Below are 18,002 nucleotides of genomic sequence, written 5' to 3'. Positions count from 1 at the left end.
TGTCCAGGAGCGAATGGGTGTGGGGGAACAAACGGGTGTTCGGGTCTTCTGCAGGCTCTCTGTGCTAGGTATTTGTAGTCTTCGACGAGGGCGGGGCTGGTGAATTGGGAAATACCCCCAGCTGAAAAAGTCCCTTGCCAGACGGACTTCTGAATGAAATCGGTAAAGGAAAGAAATCGGACGAATTTTGGATCTATAGTGAGCTGGGATCCGGAGCGAGCCTGTGTCCAGAGCGAGAGCTCCTGCCTGTACAGAGGGATGCAGGACGAGGAGCGAGCGGGTGACCGACATCGAGTGGGTGTCCGGGAGCGAGTGGGTGTCCAAGATCGAGTGGGTGTCCAGGAGCGAGCTGGTGTCCGAGATCGAGTGGAGACTCGAGAGCGAGCGGGTGTCCAAGAGCGAGTGAGTGTGTCCGTAACAAGAGGGCCGGTCCTTAGCGAGTGGGAGTCAGAGATCGAGTGGGTGTCGGGGAGCGAGTGAGTGTCCAGAGCAAGAGCACCTGTCCATACCGAGCGGGAGACCAGGAGCGAATGTGTGTCCAGGAGCAAGCGCGTATCTGGGAGTGATCAAATGTCCGGGAGCGAGCCAGTGTCCGGGAGCGAGCTGGTGTCCGAGATCGAGTGGGTGTCCGGGAGCGAGCGGGTGTCCGGGAGCGAGCCGGTGTCCGAGATCGAGTGGGTGTCCGTGATTGAGTGGGTATCCGAGATCGAGTGGGTGTCCGGGAGCAAACGGGTGTCGGAGATCGAGTGGGTGTCCGGGAGCGAGCGGGTGTCCGGGAGCGAGTGAGTGTCCAGAGCGAAAGCGCCTGTCCTTAGCGACCAGGAGTCAGAGATCGAGTGGGTGTCCGGGAGCGACCTGGTGTCCGGGAGAGAGTGAGTGTCCGGAGCAAGAGCGCCTGTCCTTACCGAGTGCGAGTCCGAGGTCGAGTGGGTGTCCGGGAGCGAGCGGGTGTCCGGGAGCGAGTGAGTGTCCAAAGCGAAAGCACCTGTCCTTAGCGACCAGGAGTCCCAGATCGAGTGGGTGTCCGAAATCAAGTGGGTGTCCGGGAGCGAGCGAGAGTCCGAGATAGAGTGGGTGTCCGGGAGCGAGCGGGTGTCAGGGAGAGAGTGAGTGTCCTGAGCAAGAGCGCCTGTCCTTATCGAGTGGGAGTCGGAGATCAAGTGGGTGTCCGGGAAGGAGCGGGTGTCCGGAGCGAGTGAGTATCTGGAGCAAGAGAGCCTGTCTTTAGCGAGAGGGAGTCCGAGATCGAGTGGGTGTCCGTTAACGAGTGGGTATCCGAGATCGAGTGGGTGTCCCGGAGCGAGCTAGTGTCCGAATCGAGTGGGTGTCCGGGAGCGAGCGGGTGTCTGGGAAGGAGTGAGTGTCAGGAGCGAAAGAGCCTGTCCTTAGCGAGCCTGAGTCCGAGATCCAGTGGGTGTCTGGGAGCTAGCGGGTGTCCGGTAAGATGATCGGAAGTCTGGGAGCCAATGGGTGTTTGTAGCAAGTAGGTGTGCAGGAGCGAGCGAGTGTCCAGGAGCGGGTGGATGTCCGGGACGGAGCTGGTGTCCAGGATGAGCTTTTGTCCTGATCAAGAGTGCCTGTCTGTAGCGAGTGGTTGTCCTGGATCCAGCTGGTGTCCAGGAGTGATCAGGTGTCCAGGAGCGAGCGTTTGTCCGAAGCAAGTTGGGGTAAGGAGCGAGCAGGTGTCCTTAGCAAGGTGTGGTCAGCTTCAAGGGGGGTCCGGAGCGAGCAGGGCCTTGGAGGGAGCAGGTGTCAGGGGCTAGCATAGTTCTGGAGGGAGCTGTTGTTCAGAGGGAGCCTGTGTTGGGAGCGACCATCTGTCTGGAGCAAGCATTTGTCCAGAGGGAGCGGGAGCACGGAGCGAGCTGGGAAACAGAGCACATCGTACAACTCACAGCTACTAGGGAACTTTGTCCAGAGAACTTAGAAGTTCCAATCTTGACCATTATAAATCCGCCCCAGTCCAACGCCAGCCCCTCTGCGCCCCCTGGTGTACAGAAGTAGTCAGACTGCCTGCAACTCCCAAGCCCAATTGGCAGTCTGCAAATGGACTTTTTTCTCTTCTGCCTTGGACTCCCTTGTTGGCTCCTGCTACCCCCTCCCCCCACCCCACCCCGTGCCCTGCCACTCTTTGGAGGAGCCAATAAGGAAACTAACAGTGGTCTTTCCTTGCCTTGCAATGGTGGGCTAAACCCTTCCTGTGCAAGGAGAAGCCCTGAAGTTTCCTCCTCCTCTTGCCTTCTGGACACCTGCTGGCTGAGGCCATAACAGGAAGGGGACCCCAGAGAGGAAGGAAGGCAGGAGACAGAGGACCAGCTGAAAAGACTCCGCTTTGGGGCCCTGGACAGGTTTTTGCTTGACCTACTCCTTGCAAAATAGGAAAGCAGCCATGACTGAGATTCGGTCCAAACACTGATTTTATAGTCTTTGTGGAGCAGAGGTTTGAGTCCCAGGAAATCTTGCCTCATCAAAATCTGTTGTAAGGATGGACTTGGCACAAAACCATAAAAGATGTACGTTGGAGAAATTATCACCGTTTAGAATCGACGCAAGGCGAAGAGGTGGCAAAAACAAAATGTTACTTGTATGTGTAAAACTGACCACTTGGTATTGAACAAGCAATCGGTCTGCCATATCTACAGTACCACTCCCAGACCTAAGGCTCATTGCAGAAGAATCATTGCAGAAGACAGGGTTGGAAGAATGTAAGAGCCAGAGGGTTAGGAAGTTAGCTGTGACACTGTATCTCCTAAGAATGTCAGAATCTGCACCCATGAAAGTCTCACCAACAGAATCACTTAAACAGTAGTCAAAGGAGGTCAACAGTAGACTTAACTAAAGTCTGTGTGGGGGACTCCAGGGAGCCTCAATCCTACACAAAGAATTCCAGGACACTAAAAAGTGATGAGGGGTGAGAAATTCTCTTTGTTTGCTAATTTACAGAGTTACATGGCAGAGGGGGAAGTGCTCTTACAGATGGAACTGCTTTCCCCAACTCGATTTGGCCAAAGCTTTCTGCTCTTAACTGACAGTGAAACTGAATGGCATTCCCAGCCTTTGCATGTACATCTAAAAAGAGAAAGAATGCAATAACTGAAATGACCTGGGATGTTCATTTTACCTTTGCAGTTTTCTGCACCAGAGCCAGAGATGGATCAGTCTCTTCATAGTCCAGGAAAGCTGGGTTTCTAGGTCAGATCATATCACCTTTGTCATGGTACCCATTAATCTTGCACCTGGTCCTCTCCAAGCCTTGGCAGCCAGCTTCCTCTCCAGAGGCTCTGGAGTCCCGAGATCAGAAACTCTTCTGACCAGTGTAAAGCAAGAGTTACTCCCTGAAAAGTTTCCCCCTCTCACAATATGAGTTTCCCCCTCTCACAATATGAGTTTCCCCCTCTCACAATATGAATTACCCAGTGTAAAACTGGTGGCTGAGATCACCACCATTGGATCAGACATTACTGCTCCTTCAGTGTTAACTCAGAGTTACTCATTGGTGATTTTCCCACACCTAGATCAGAAACTCATTATTTTTTTCAATGATTTTCAAAGGAGCTGAGTCAAGGTTACAGATGTGGGGGCCACATATGTTCTCTATTTTTAAAGGAAGAAAAGTTAATTTTCTCTCTGACTTTGTTTCTTCCTGTCCTGTGCCAGCAGACACTAGCTGGTTGCTGTAATTCTTGCAATTTCTCTGATCTTTTTCCTATGGTCACAGTTTAGTCTAAACCTGCCTGGTGCAATTGGGGGAATTCAGCCTGAGTTTCTCTTCACACTTTCACTAATTGCTAGACGGTTCCCTGAGGCAGATCCTCCCAGGATTTCTGGTCTTGGGTGGCTCAGTGCACATATTTCACTTCTGCAGCAGCATGAATAAGAGTGACCCACATGTGTGTAACTTGCACTTTTAGTGGCTCAGCCCAACTGGGGGACTCCTGGTGTCAGCCCCGTGGGGGACCAGCAGTGAGTATTTTTCTGAGCTCTTCTTACACTGAGTGCCACTGGTTTCTTCTCCAGAGCTCTGTCAAGTTTTCCTATAAAACCATCATCTCCGTGGCAGGCCCCTGTTTTCCTGTATCTGAGGCTTCTTGATTTTACCACTTTTCTTTATAGGCGCTGATTCTTGGCTCTGAGCACCAGGTCACTCCAGGAGAAGGAGTCAAACCAGCTCAAACTAGATGTGAAATGGTTTGAACATAGGTGCCTTCCAGTGCTGCCTGACTGTGATTCCAGGAGACTTAAAAGTTAGCCATAGCTAGCCAGGGATCAACCAAACCACATAGACTTTTTCTGCAGGTGTCTTAGTCAGCAGGGCACCAGATCTGGGGATTCTAGCAAAGGCATTCAGCAGTACAGGAGAATATCATGGCCTAGCATATTCCGGTTTGCTCTAGGGAAGTCCTATTTTAAAACTTTAGATGCATTTCATTTCCCCCAAATCTAGGTGGCAGGCAAAGGGACCTTTTTGTACTTTCATTTTGAGCCCCTTTCTATTCACTATTACACACTTTCACTGAAAGAAGCACCACTAACAGACCATCCTGCAGCCTGCCACCAGAAGGGTGGACTGACAGGAGAGCATCACAGTGCCAGGCTGAGATGTTAAATGGTTTCACTCAGAGACTCCCACACTAGCAGGAGGGCCCTGTCCTTCTACAGACTTGCTTATTGCAGTGTGGCTTTGGTTGGTTCTCTTCTTGCCCCTCACCTCCTTGGTGTGTTGTTTCTGTTTTATACACTCTAAAAACAACCTTTGCCTTTTTCACTTGACAGTCCCTCAACAAACTGCTTTCCAGTTGCTTGCTGTCTGCTTCCAAGCTAATATGCCTCCAGTCCAGGGCAGCATGGAACCCAGCTATGCTAGCCGCTCTCTGCCTGCCTTCTGTCTAGACACAAAAGACTACAGCATAGAAATGTTCCATGTGTTCATCCCAAACACAGGAAATAAAACAGGAGACAGAAAGAGGCATTGGAAAAGTGTGCAGGTGGAGAGGAGATTCCCTGTCCTGAAGCTTCATCTCTACACTGAGCTGTTTCCCTCTAACCATTTCTCTCCTGGGAATGCAGGACTAGCATCTGCTCAGGAATCCAGTTGACCAAAGAACTGTTAACTGTGTGGATTTCCAAGCAGGGTCTGGTGACACATGACTTAGAGTAGCACATAGAATAGAACTTTTCCCTTTTCCTGATAGAAGTTTTCTTTTCTCCACTTAGGACCTTTTCAATTCTCCCCTTAGATAGCTTTCATAGGAAACTTTTCACTTTTTGTAGAGAGGGTGCAGTGGTTAAGACATTAGCTGTTCCTCCAGAGGACTCAATTCCCAGCGCCCACAAGCTGGTCCACAACTGTCTATGACTCCAGTTCCAAGGGATATGATGCCCTGTACTGGCTGATTTTGTGTGTCAACTTGACACAAGCTAGAGTCATCAGAGAGAAAGGAGCCTCAGTTGAAGAAATGCTTCCATAGATCTAACTGTAAGGCATTTTCTCAATTAGAGATTGATGGGGGAGGGCCCATCCCATGGTGGGTGGTGCTACCCCTGGGCTGGTAGTCCTGGGTTCTATAAGAAATCAGGCTGAGCAAGCCATATGTAGCAAGGCAGTAAGCAGTATCTCTGCATGGACTCTGCATCAGCTCCTCCTTCCAGTCCTGCTTTAGTTCCTGCCTTGACTTCTTTCAGTGATGGACTATGATCTGGATGTATAAGCCAAATAAACTCTTTCCTCCCCAACTTGGTTTTTGCTCATGGTAGTTACAGCAATAGAAACCCTGAGACACACCCTCATACATTCATCATACAGGTGAAACACCAATACACATAGAATAAGAAAATAAACCATTTAATAAAATAAAAAAAAAAAAGAAAACAGGTAAGAGGCTGAAGAGATGTTTAGTGGTTAAGAGCACTTGCTGCTTGTGAGGCCTGGAATTCAGATCCCAGCACTCATATCAGGAGACTCACAAGTGTCTAAAACTTTAGCTCTAGGGGATCCAACCCTCTTCAGGCCTTCCAGGGCACATGCAAGCATGTGACATACATCTAAATAAACAAAATCTTTTGAAGTAGCTTCTAAAATATACAGTAATATTCCAAAGGTGAAAGGGTATGGAGCACAGTTACTTCCCTCAGACAGCAGCCAATGAGGAAGTTGCAAGGCTCAGCCCTGCCTCCTGGAGCTGTACATGTTAAGAGCAGACAAGCAGAGCTAGGTTTGTGGGTGTACATCAAACAATTCTACCTGAAAATTTTTACCAAAACAGCCTTTGTAAGTCCCTGAGAAACACCCAGAGCATTGAGGGTGAGGAGAAGGCAGAATCTATGATATCATTATCTGACCTCTGTGACACAGGCTTTTGATGCCAGAGAGTGAGAGCTGCTCTCAGGGAAGGAGCCCCTCAGCTCCCACTGGGGCTTTGCCCCTTAGGCAAAGCCTCAGTCTCTTGGAGCCTTTTACCAGCTGGCCCTACTGTTGCTGCCACTGGCTCTGATAATCCTTCTGAGCCAAGGCCAGGCTGAGGGAGAAGGATTGAGGGTTGAGGTGTTGAGGGTGACAAGAGGCCAGGGGAACCAGCAAGCCAGGAAACTAGGATACTTACAAAATCTGTGTGTCAGGATTAGGACAAAACCCTATACTACAGAAGAGCTCTGTGTACCAGAAAAAGGACTGAGGGCACTGCTCAGACTGGAATCCTGGGTCAGCGTCAGTTTAGGGGTCTGAGTGTGGGGGCGAGAAGAGGGTAGATAGACTGTTCTGTGACTCTACTTTCTCTTCCAGGTCCCCTATTTGGGTGAAGTGTCTTTTGAAACGGTGGAAGGCACACAAGTTGGTAAAGCACCGAACAGTCCTCTCCAGTCCTTTCCCCATTTTGGCCTTCAGTGCTCTTTGCTGCCCATTTCCCCCCAGTCCCTCCTTCTTTCCAGCCATAACCTCCAATTTTCTAACCTTCTCTACAACACCTTGCCAGATTTTCTGACCTCAAAGGTGACAAAGTGCTGGTCTTCGTTGTTTTGAGACAGACTCATGGAGCCCAGGCTAGCCTCAAGCTCCTTATATCCCCACAGGGATTACAGGCTTGTGCCAGCATGCCACCCTTACGTGGTGTTGGAGTCATGCCCAGGACTTGGTGCATGCTAGACAAACGATGTACCAGCTGAACTACATCCAAAGACCTCACATTGAGGGTCTTGAGTTCACACTGGAAATGAGCACCTGACACAGAATCCAGAAGTCGACCAATCATTCTGACATCTTGACCTCTGTCTTTTTCTCTGCAGGTCCTACAGACTGTGTCTTTCTCCTGATTCCACCCAGAGAGTTGTGGTTGTCCCTCAGCTCCCCAGGGACAGCTCTCATTCTCCATCTCCATACATCCCCAGCCAATGGCTGAGGAAACGTGAGGAGCCAAGATTAGATGCAGACTCTGGACTGAGCACGCCACAGCCAGGTAGAAGAGGCCGCTTGTCCCTATGGCTTGCTGCTGATGCCTGCAGCAGAACGAGGCTGCTGCAGCCACACTGTGCACAGAAAGCAATCTTAACCACCAGCCACAGCTGGCTTCAGAGATCCCCACACTGACTGTTAGGTCTCTAACCACTAGTCTTGTCACCCCATCTGCTTCCCACCTGGATTCAAGACAATGTTGCATCAAAACAAGGATCAGGTGCTGCTACAGTATCCAGTACCCCCAGAATGTCCCCCTCAGGTCCTCTCACAGTTCATGGACTCCCCTCCACCCAACTTAGCATCTCTTTCTCCCCATCAGACCCTCCCTTCTTCCCACTTTCCTTTGCCCACCACCACGCAGGCATATTTAATTTCTGCTCTGACACAGACCCCGTCTCCTGGACCTCACTTCTACTCTTTGGATTCGAATTCTGACTTTGTTCCTCTTCCCTACTCTTCCTCTCTCCCAGGATCCTCCTCTTGCTTTTGCCAAAACTATACTTATTTTGGTGAACAACTCCCCTCTCCTCACTCCACCTTTCCCTCCAACTATCAGCTCTGTCTCTCTCCCCCTCTTACCAGCTCCTCCTCTCTTTCCCAGCTACAAAATTCCTCTCCTCACTCCTACCAGTCCGCTTCATCCCTCCAGGACTTTCAAAGCTCCAGGATCACATCCCCCATCCCCACGTCATCTTCTCAAGGAATTCAGAGGAACAAGCAAGCATGGCAGTGGCCTCCATCCAGAAGCATCAGGTCCTCTGGGGTGGCAGGGGGATGTGTGCCAAGCAAGGTGGACCCTACAGAATTCAAGGACCCAGGGGCCCTTGCCAAAGCCCTGGTGGCCCATGTGGGGCACCACAGAATTGCACAAGACCTACAGCTATAGATTCTGCAGCACATGTGGCTAGGCACAACTGGCCCGGCCCCAGTAGTGGAGTACCCCATATGTCTAGTGTGCCTCCAGCTCCGCACCCCATCTTGTCCCACCCCCAAGTACAAGACTATACCTCGGCTGCTTGCCTTCCCACAACTACTGCCCTGTGCCCAGGGCCAGGAATCTGGGCCTCTCCGAATAGGCATTGGCTTTGGCCTCTACCTGCCTCGGGGCCAGGCCAAGGCTTTGCATCTGTTGCCAAACAAAAGAAGAAAAAGACTGGTGGATGTAGAGTCCCAGGCAGAGACCCTCCAGAGTCAAAAGCCTGCAACCCGAGCATCAGTGCAAACCACTGGCACAATCTTCCAGACTGGGAGCCTTTGATCTGTAGACCTTCAATCACCAAAACCCAGCCAGTGCTTCAGGTCTCTACTTCAGGAGCCAATACAGGTCACTGTTTCCACAAAGCCCAGGCCTTCTGTCTCAAAGTGGTCTGTGTCCCTAGGGTCTATTCCATGAAAGTCTCCATCTTAATTCCAGAGCAGCGGAGACCCTCTGGAACACCCCTTCCAAACTCCACCCTCCCTACCAGGACTTCTCAGTCCTTGGGGTGGCACAGAGACACCTTGAAGGGCTGGCTGGCCAGAAGCCAGGTGTGTTCTCCTGTCCTGAACCCTGGGAACCCCTTGTGGAGTGTGCTCTCCCCTAGTTGAAGGGACCAGAGGCACCCAAGGCCTCATTTGCCCTTCAGTGTATCCAATAAAGCCTAACCCTGAGAATCTTGTGTTTGTGTCCACAATGTCCACAGAATAGAATCAATGGCAATAGGATAAGGCCAGTCCCACAAAACGCTGGGGGACGGAAGGGTGAAGGACACCAAATGCTACATACTAGAGTCCACTCTAGTACCTGATGCTTAGAGACCTCTACAAGGCCCTTCTCATGTTTAATTCAAGTCCCTGGACAGATAATTGAATCAAAGATTAGGCCGATAGGTCTATTTCTCCAGGGACAGCCTGGGTTGACTAGGATGCAGCCGCTCATTGTCCTCACAGGGAAGGACATTGCTAGCAACTCATTATAGGAGAGCACAAGTATCATGTACAGCACATGCACAGACCAGAAACTAGAAGGCTCCTTCAGAAGGGCTAGAGAGATGCTGTCTCAGCACCACTGGGCACCTCACAAGTGTAACTCTAGTTCCAGGGGATCCAATGTCTTCTGTCTTCAGTTGGGACACACACACACACACACGAGAGAGAGAGAGAGAGAGAGAGAGAGAGAGAGAGAGAGAGAGAGAGAGAGAGAGAGAGAGAAAGGTTGAGAGAGAGACAGAGAAAGAGAGACAGAGACTGAGAGACAGAAAAGAGGAAGAGAGGGAGAGGAGAAAAGAGAGTAGAAGAGACAAAAGGAGGAAAAAGGAGAGGGAGAGAAGGGGAGGGGAGGGAAGACCATCCACAGCCCTTAGAAGACACCTATCAGGAGCAACCACCACCCATAACTTCTGTGTTCCAGAAGAGGATGTCAAGCCATAAGAAAGAGTCCAATCAGCTGCGGAGGATGCTTTCAAAGTGGGAACTGGTTTCCTCCTATTAAGATATTAGGAATCAGTGAATCTGTTTGGAGTGTCTTTCCTCACCATGACCCAGGAGAAACCACTTCCTCCCAGGAGCAACACATAAAGGCCCTGCTTGTGTTAGTTTGTGTAATTCTCCTCAAGTTGGGACTGCCCCAGTCTGAGAACTTTTTAATTCAAGATTTACTATCTTCAGTATGTCTTCCAGGCCCTCCTTCCACGCCCCACACAAAGATGGCAGCTTAGTCCTCATTCAAGGTTAGGGGTCCATGACAGAGCATCCTGCTAGGGCTGTTGCGAATTGGGGTCCTGAGCTTGCATAGAGTGAGACCCAGGACTGTGGAGCTTGCACACTGAACGCCTGCGCGACCCAGGGGTTCTCGGGAGCAGCAGATCAGGTGTTTTGAGTGGTGGCCAGTCTACAGTGCTGAGAGGGACCAGAGTCTTCCAGGAAACTAGAGCACCAGGTTCTGCAGCTTTCGGAGGTGGGGCTAAGCATGTCCTGTGTTCTGTGGGGCTGGCAGTGAATGCTGAGGCAGGATGTACCAGTGCCTGGGTGTGGAGCTCTACCAGGCCCCGCCCCAATGTGCAGGCTTTGGATAGACCCCAAGACTGGGCTGCTCATGGCTGCCATCACTGCCATCACTGCGGGCAGAGGAGGAGCTGCCAAGACTGGCATAAAGAATGGCGTTGTGAGAACTGCAGGGCCACTAGGGAACAGGTGATACCTTGGCCCAGGGCGATTCCAGGGTAGCCTGGGGATGCAGAGGTGAGCCTTACCTCTGCTTTAGACCCTGTCCATTTCTAGTGGGATCACCCCACACTGCCACTCGGGTGCTGTTTTCACCTGAGTAGAGCAGTTGAGACATCCAAAATTAGACTGAAAGCTGTGCAGGTCTGAGAAGGCTGGACTGTCTACCCAAGCAGGATTATGGGAGCTGGTCCAGGGTTCTTACTCTGGCCTTTTCCAGGAAGGCAGATTGTCTTGTCTGTCTTCAAGCATCTGGAGACTGAATTCTTTTCTTTCTGTAAACTGGACCTAGTAATCTAAGCCCTGATTGCTGTATGAATTGGGAAGCTCCAGGAAGAGAAGGAAGCACAAAGCAACAGCAACAACAACCAAAGAAACAAACACAAAACAAACAAACAACATGAGCTGGAGGTGCAGGAGGAAAGATCTGTAAGTAATGCAGGCATGGGGGACAAAACAGAGGCTGAAGGAATGGCCAACCAATAAGCAGCCCAATTAGAGACCCATCCCAGTATTATTGATACTCTGTCCTGTTTGCAGAGAGGAACATGATGTCCTCTGAGAGGCTCCACACAGCAGCATCTGAATCAGATGGACACAGCCAAATAGTGGGTGGAGCTTGGGAATTTTTATAGAAGAATAAGTAAAAGGATTATAGGTCAGGAAGGGCATAGGAACTTCACAGAGAGACCAACAGAGTCAACTATCCTGGACCTTTAGGGTTTTCAGATTCTGTACCACCAACCAAAGAACATACACTGGCTGGACCTAGGCCTCCCAGCTCATAGGTATCAGATGTGCAGCTTAACCTTGATGTGGGTCCTGAACATCTGATTGGGGGCCATGCCAAAACTTGTTGTGTGTAAGTGGAGTATGTTCTACTAGCTGGGCTGCAAGTCCACCGGCTCCTGCATTCCCATTCGCTCCTGCACCCCATTTGCATACTACACAGAGACAGGAGACTGCTCCAGAACACAGAGGGCCTGCTTATCAGGGCGCTTCTGCTGGTGGCTTGCTATTAAGGCCTCCGCCACCAGAGGGCACGGCTGTCTACACAATAGCAATTAAAGAACAAAATGGCTAGGAATTTAAAAGAGAGCTGAGATGTATGCATGAGAGGGTTTGGAAAGAGGAAAGAGTAGAAACATGTTCTTAATAAACAGTAATCTCAAAATTGTAAAACAGAATAAAAGTTACCAGATATTGCCTACACTGCCAAGATCTAGCATTGAAAAAATTGAGCATTAGAGACAGAGAGAGACGAGAGACAGAGAGAGAGAAAGAGAGAGAGAGAGAGAGAGAGAGAGAGAGAGAGAGAGAGAGAGAGAGAGAAACCTAAAATAGTGCTTTGCAAATGATACAGTTGAAAGTTCTAGTTCACAAAAAACCCTGGAAACATATTGTTCCTTTTTGTCATTGTAACCTGCAGATCACTTGCAGACTCCATCTTCACCCCCTTTCCCACTGCTCCACTCTGCCCTCTTCTGGAAATCAATACAAGAAACCCAGGTGGGTGGGCCATGCTTTTGTCCCTGCCAAGCCTGTTAGTGTCCACATCCCACTTCTAATGAAACTCCACCTGCAGGGAAATTCCTCTGACTTGATTAGTGACCACTTCCAACCCCAGACTCCAATCCTGATTTTACCCCTGAAAAACACTTACACAGGAAGGTGGTGGAGAGGAAAGATTTTATTTGTGTACACTGTCCATCAGAAGGCAATGATTCTACATAGACTTAAGAAAATATTCCTTAACAAATCAATTGAACAGTCAGGAGGACAAGATAAAGACACTTCCAGACTCCTGGTCATGTGGGGCACAGTCACAGCTCTGAAGTTCACAGAGGCAGCATGAGGCTCTTCCTGAGTTTTTCTCTGGCTCCTGCCAGTGAGTAGTATATTGAAGGATTTCAAGGTGTATTCTCTCCACATTGCTTGGATGTCTGTCCTTTCCAGGTTTCTGTCTCATGTAAGCCTCTGTTTTTGGTCATTGGGGGGTGGGGGGCACCTTTGGCTTCAGAATTCACCAGGGACAAGCATGTCTGCAAAGCTGTGTGTGCTGTCATCTCTTGGCTGGTTCAGAGCCCATTGAACCCTTCTTGTGGATGTAGCTTCTAATTCTTGAGGACCCCAAAGTCTCCCTGAAGTTTCAGCCACTCTCTCCAAATGTCTTCTCTGTTGGCCAAGGGTCTAGGCTGCACTCCCACTGTGTACCCTTTGTAGTACTTCTCATACCACTGTCGATATTGCCTCTCCCATTCCTGGTAGCGTTCTTTCTCAAATGGGTCTCTAAAGTCAACACTCTGCCCATAATAGGCTTTGGTGTCATAAGGGGGTAGACCTTCTCTGTATCTATGAAAATACTCACGCTCTGTTTCTCCTTGAGATATATTGTGTTTAGTGGGAGACTGTCCCCTAAATGCTTGAGGAGATCTGGACCAGGAGTGGTATAGTCTATAGGGAGGTGACCTTGACCTAGATGGGTGGAATCCATGAAATCTGGACTTGGCATGGTATTTGCAGCTCTTTCCTCTGCCTGGTATTGGAGCTGGGGCAGAAGATGGGTTCCCAGGCACAGAAGAGGCCAAAGAAGATGGATTTGAAATTAATGAAGATATAGAGGGAATTGGGTTAGCTGAGGAAGATGTCACTGGAATCTTCAGAGTATCCTGCTGTCTCGATATGGGAGACCTCATCAGAGGCTGCAGGTTCTGCTGGATGAGTGGTCTTGGTGTTGGTGTTGGTATTGGTGTTGGTGTTGGTGTTGGTGTTGGTGTTGGTGTTGGTGTTGGGTGTGGAGGTAACTGTTTTCGTAGTCTTTTTGTATAGCCAGTTTTATTTTTAAAGTTATTAACAGCCTGCCGTAAAGACTTGTTGGCAACTAAAGCATCAGGAGAAACATCATTTTCATGACATGTTGGACATGTATGTTCATCGGACTCCAGGAGTGCTGTTCTTATACATTCATCACAGTAACTGTTTCCACAGCATGGAATGACAACGGCATCTGTAGGAATGTCTCTGCAGATGAGGCACAGGAGCTCCTCTGGGATAGGATCACCTTCTTCTGAAGATGGGGATGGTTCCTCTGGTAAGAAGGGTGGTTTCTCTTTCTTCCCAATTGCATAGGCCTCTGCATCTATAATCGGTATTGCATATTTTCCAGTGTTGGTAAGCATTGCACCTTTCATGTTAGGATCTTTCACTTCCATCAGAAAACTTGTAGGAATTCCAGTGCTCTTTTTGATCCTAGGACCAGTTGCAAAGTTCTTATCCCCATTTGTTGGGCAATTCTTAATATAATGACCAGGTTTACCACAACGAAAGCAGGTGTAGGATGGAGGTGGCAGACTTACCAGACTTTTCTTCATGTAATTGATTGGGTTGTATAAACGGACAGATTGCAACATCATTGCTTTAATTTTGTCTTCCTCAGAAGCATTGGCTTCGGCCAGATTGACAGTCTTTGTAAGCTGGGCCAGAGAAAGAGATGCAGAAGGGTCACCAATTGCTTTTGTAGCTCCCATCACTGGCTCAGTTCGACTTATAACACGTTTCTTGCTTGTAGACTTAACATCTCTGATAGGAATTCTTCTGACTATTACAGATGAATTTTTAGGAATTAGTGCATTAACATCAGTATATTCTTCTTCCGTCTCTGCATTGGTGATCTGCAGATCGCTATAGGCAGCTTTCAGCTTTTCTCTCCCCATAATCTGCTTCTTTAAATCGCAGAGGGAGATATGGAGCCCATCAAAGATGATGGTGCCATAGGTGAGTTTAGAGGAAAATTTATAGTGTACACAGGACATTGCAGCAAGGGATTCCTTGTGGTAGGCACTGTGCTGACCGCTGATGGTTTGCAAATTCTCAAGTCCAGTCTTCTGAGTTGGAAGTAACTCTGGTCTCCAAAAGACTAGGATGTGCTCCAGCTAATCTAATGATGTCTGACTATGAATGGAAAATCCAAGAATCCAAAGGTTCTCAGTCCCCAAGGCTCAATGACTCAGCTGGTCTTCAGTAGAAGCTGGAATCCCAAAGTAGTCTCTAATGCCACAGAAGGAATACACTTGCTAGCAAGTCCAGAGCAAAAAGCCAGGGCTTCCTTTTTCCACGTTCTATTTATTTGAGTTATCAGCAGAAGGTGTGGCCCAAATTAAGGGTGTGTCTTCCTACCGCAAGTTCCCGATTAAAGGCGCAGGAGAGAAGACTATGTAGTTAAGATCACTTGGCTGCTCTTCCAGGGGATCTGGCTTCAATTCCCAGCAACCATGTGGCATCTCACAACTGTCTAGAACTCCAATTACAGAGGAATCTGACACCCTCACCCCAGACATACATACAGACAAAACACCAATGCCCATGAAATAAATAAAATGAAAAAATTTTAAAAATTCCACATTAGACATGGATCTTCCTCTTTCAAGTTAAGAGGAAAATCCCTCCCAAGTGTGCTCTCCATTTTTAAATTTTAGTTAGTTTGAGTTGATGTAATCAAGTTGATCATCAAGAATAGCCATCATTGGCATCCTTTGTCAGCTTCAGCTATATAGCAAAGTTGAGTCTACCCTGCTACATGAGACTGTCTCAGAAGAGAAAAGGAAAGACAGAAAGGTGGGCATACTGAAAGCTAAAGACATAAATTGACACTACATTGAAATAGGAAAGCTACTAAGGAAATCAAGGGGAAAAGGAAAGACAATGGGCCCCTCCTCATTTGCCTGATTGACTTCTGTGACTCAGCAGCTGACATCCAGGGATTTCAGCATAGTTATCTAGTCCACTTGGGTATGAGTTGCACCCATTCTGTTTTGAGGCACATCCCAAACAAGATTTTTAAAAATGGCTGATGATCTCTGGTCTAAGGACATCCCATGTATAAGAAAAGTGTGAGTATATACACCTGCAACCTCAGGAGGTGGAGGCAGGGGATCAGGCTTTCAAAGTCAGTCTGGGCTTCAGGACACTTTGTCAGAAAGAAAGAAAGAAAGAAAGAAAGAAAGAAAGAAAGAAAGAAAGAAAGAAAGAAAGAATTATTTCGGGCCTAACTTCCTAACTCTTGGGCTTCAAAAATGTTGAGAAGTGCACTACCCCACGTTTGGGAGCCAAAATGTCTCTGACCATTCTGTCAGTGTTGGAACCTGCACTGCCAAAAGCCTTGGGGCTAAATTGTTAGAGCCTGCACTGCCCCATGCTGCTCAAGTCTTCGGGTTGGGGTTCAGCAAGAGAGGGTGAGGGTGGATGTGAAGAAGGAGACCAGACAGAGTGTGATTCAATCCCATTCATTCTTCAGTCTCTCTTTCTAGTCCAAGTCCCAAGTCTTGAGTTCCTAGTCCCTAGTTCCTAGTTCCTAGTCCCTAGTGCCTCCAAGTTCCTAGTGTCTTCTTCCTCAATGCCTAATTCCTACTCCAAGTTGTACTCTAAGTTGTACTGTCCTAATGCTTAATTCCTACTCCAAATTGTACTCTCTGAAGTGTCTGATTCTCTGTTCCTAGTGTTTCCTGCCTTTTATATGTCTCACTTCTAAGCCATGCCTCTAAGTCACACCTTTAAATCATGCCCTTGGGTCTTGTCTCTAAATGTGATCTCTAAGTAACACCCTTAAGTCACACACTTTTAAGTCTCACACACCCAAGGGAAGATCCTGGGAATCTAAAACAAGGTGTTATCACAGTGTGCACAGCTGTTGTAGGCTAATTTAATCAAGTCTCTGGTCAGGGTATATGGCTCAAGATGGCTGCAAGAATGATAGCTGCTTTCTGTTGGCTCCCCACAAAGAAAAAAAAAGAATGAAAGCATTGCTTTGACTGCCTGCCTTATCTCTGCCTTTGCTCCCTTCTCTAGTTGCAGACTTGCACAATACACTAATAAAATCTCTTCAAGAACAGAATTCTTTGGATAAGCAAAATGACTGGGGACTGGATAAATAGCTCAGCACCTAAGAGCACTTACTGTTCTTGCAGAAGACCAAAGGTCACCTCCTTGAACTCACATGGGAAGCTACAGGTTCTGTTATACTAGGTTCAGGAGAACTGTTCACCTGGATCTATTCTGATTATCAAACTGATTAGATTTTTGTTTAAAGCTTGAACATTTTTTTACATAAAGGATTGACTCTACTTTAAGTAGATTCATGTTTTACTCAAATGAGGAGGGTTGTTTTGGTACAAGTCAATAGTGATTTAAGGATGATCTTAGTAATAACTCCAGATATCAGTGATTGACATCCATATTAATGAAGTCAAGTAAGTGTTTTAAATCCTGTATATTGATGACCAGATGAAGATCAGTCTTATGATTCTGAAAAGTCTATGAAAACCAAGCTCAGAGGTACAAAGGTTTTCAAGAAAGAACCACAAATTGATATCAAAGTTACATAATGATCATGGAAACCATGAAATGTTCATAGACATAATTTTGTCCATTAGCTTTTGCCTATATCTTTCTTGTTAATTTAGTTTGCATGACAGAGTCCACTCCTGACAGCAAAGAGAGTCCTCTGAGAAACAAAATCACCTACTAAGTTTAAAATCACCTTCGGATTTCAGCTGGTCCTGCTGACAGCCTCTCAGAACTCCTGGACAAGTCATAGCTGGTAGAGAAGAGGTCCAGAGTGTGAGCCCTGAGGTTGCCACCAACTGGAATGCCCCCTGCTGTAAAACATCCCAGGGCCATAGCTCCCAAACAGAACTATGGGTCAGCCTATGGAGACTTTTGGCTTCTTGTCAGGACTTTTTCCTTGGCTATCCCTCCTATAGAACCCCAAATAGACTAGACCAGAAAAGAAATACCTCCCATCACATAATAATCAAAACATCAAATATACAAAACACAGAAAAAATACTAAAAGCAGTAAGGGAAAAAGGTAAAGTAACATATAAAGGCAGACCTATAAGAATTACACCAGACTTCTCAAGAGAGACTATAAAAGCCAGATCCTGGACTGATATCATACAGACCCTAAGAGAACACAAATGCCAGCCCAGACTACTTTACCCAGCAAAACTCTCAATCAATATTGATGGAGAAACCAAAATATTCCATGACAAATCCAAATTTACACAATATCTTACCACAAATCCAGGCCTTCAAAGGATAATTGGCAGAAAACTCCAACACAAGGAGGGAAACTACAACCTAGAAAAAGCAAGAAAGTAATCTTCCAACAACCCTAAAAGAAGGAAGCTATACAAACGTAACACCACTGCCAATAACAAAAATAACAGGAAACAACATCATTGCACCTCATACAATAATAGTGGAAGATTTCAACACCCCACTCTCAGCTATGGACAGATCATGGAAACAGAAACTAAACTGAGACACAATGAAACTAACAGAAGTTATGAACCAA

At 47.7% G+C, this 18,002-nt stretch overlaps 2 pseudogenes; one reads left to right on the top strand and one right to left on the bottom strand.

The window, feature by feature from the left end:
- The window catches only part of LOC117723848 (serine/threonine-protein phosphatase 2A 56 kDa regulatory subunit gamma isoform-like), a 691,904-nt pseudogene that overhangs the window by 587,367 nt on the left and 86,535 nt on the right, over positions 1-18,002 (bottom strand).
- Positions 6,383-9,092, top strand: LOC117723849 (proline-rich protein 30-like; annotated as a pseudogene).

This window comes from Arvicanthis niloticus, chromosome 19, assembly GCF_011762505.2.
Source record: "Arvicanthis niloticus isolate mArvNil1 chromosome 19, mArvNil1.pat.X, whole genome shotgun sequence".
NCBI lineage: Eukaryota > Metazoa > Chordata > Mammalia > Rodentia > Muridae > Arvicanthis > Arvicanthis niloticus.
The sequence above is the reverse complement of the archived record's forward strand: the minus strand, read 5'-3'. Positions and strand labels throughout refer to the sequence as shown.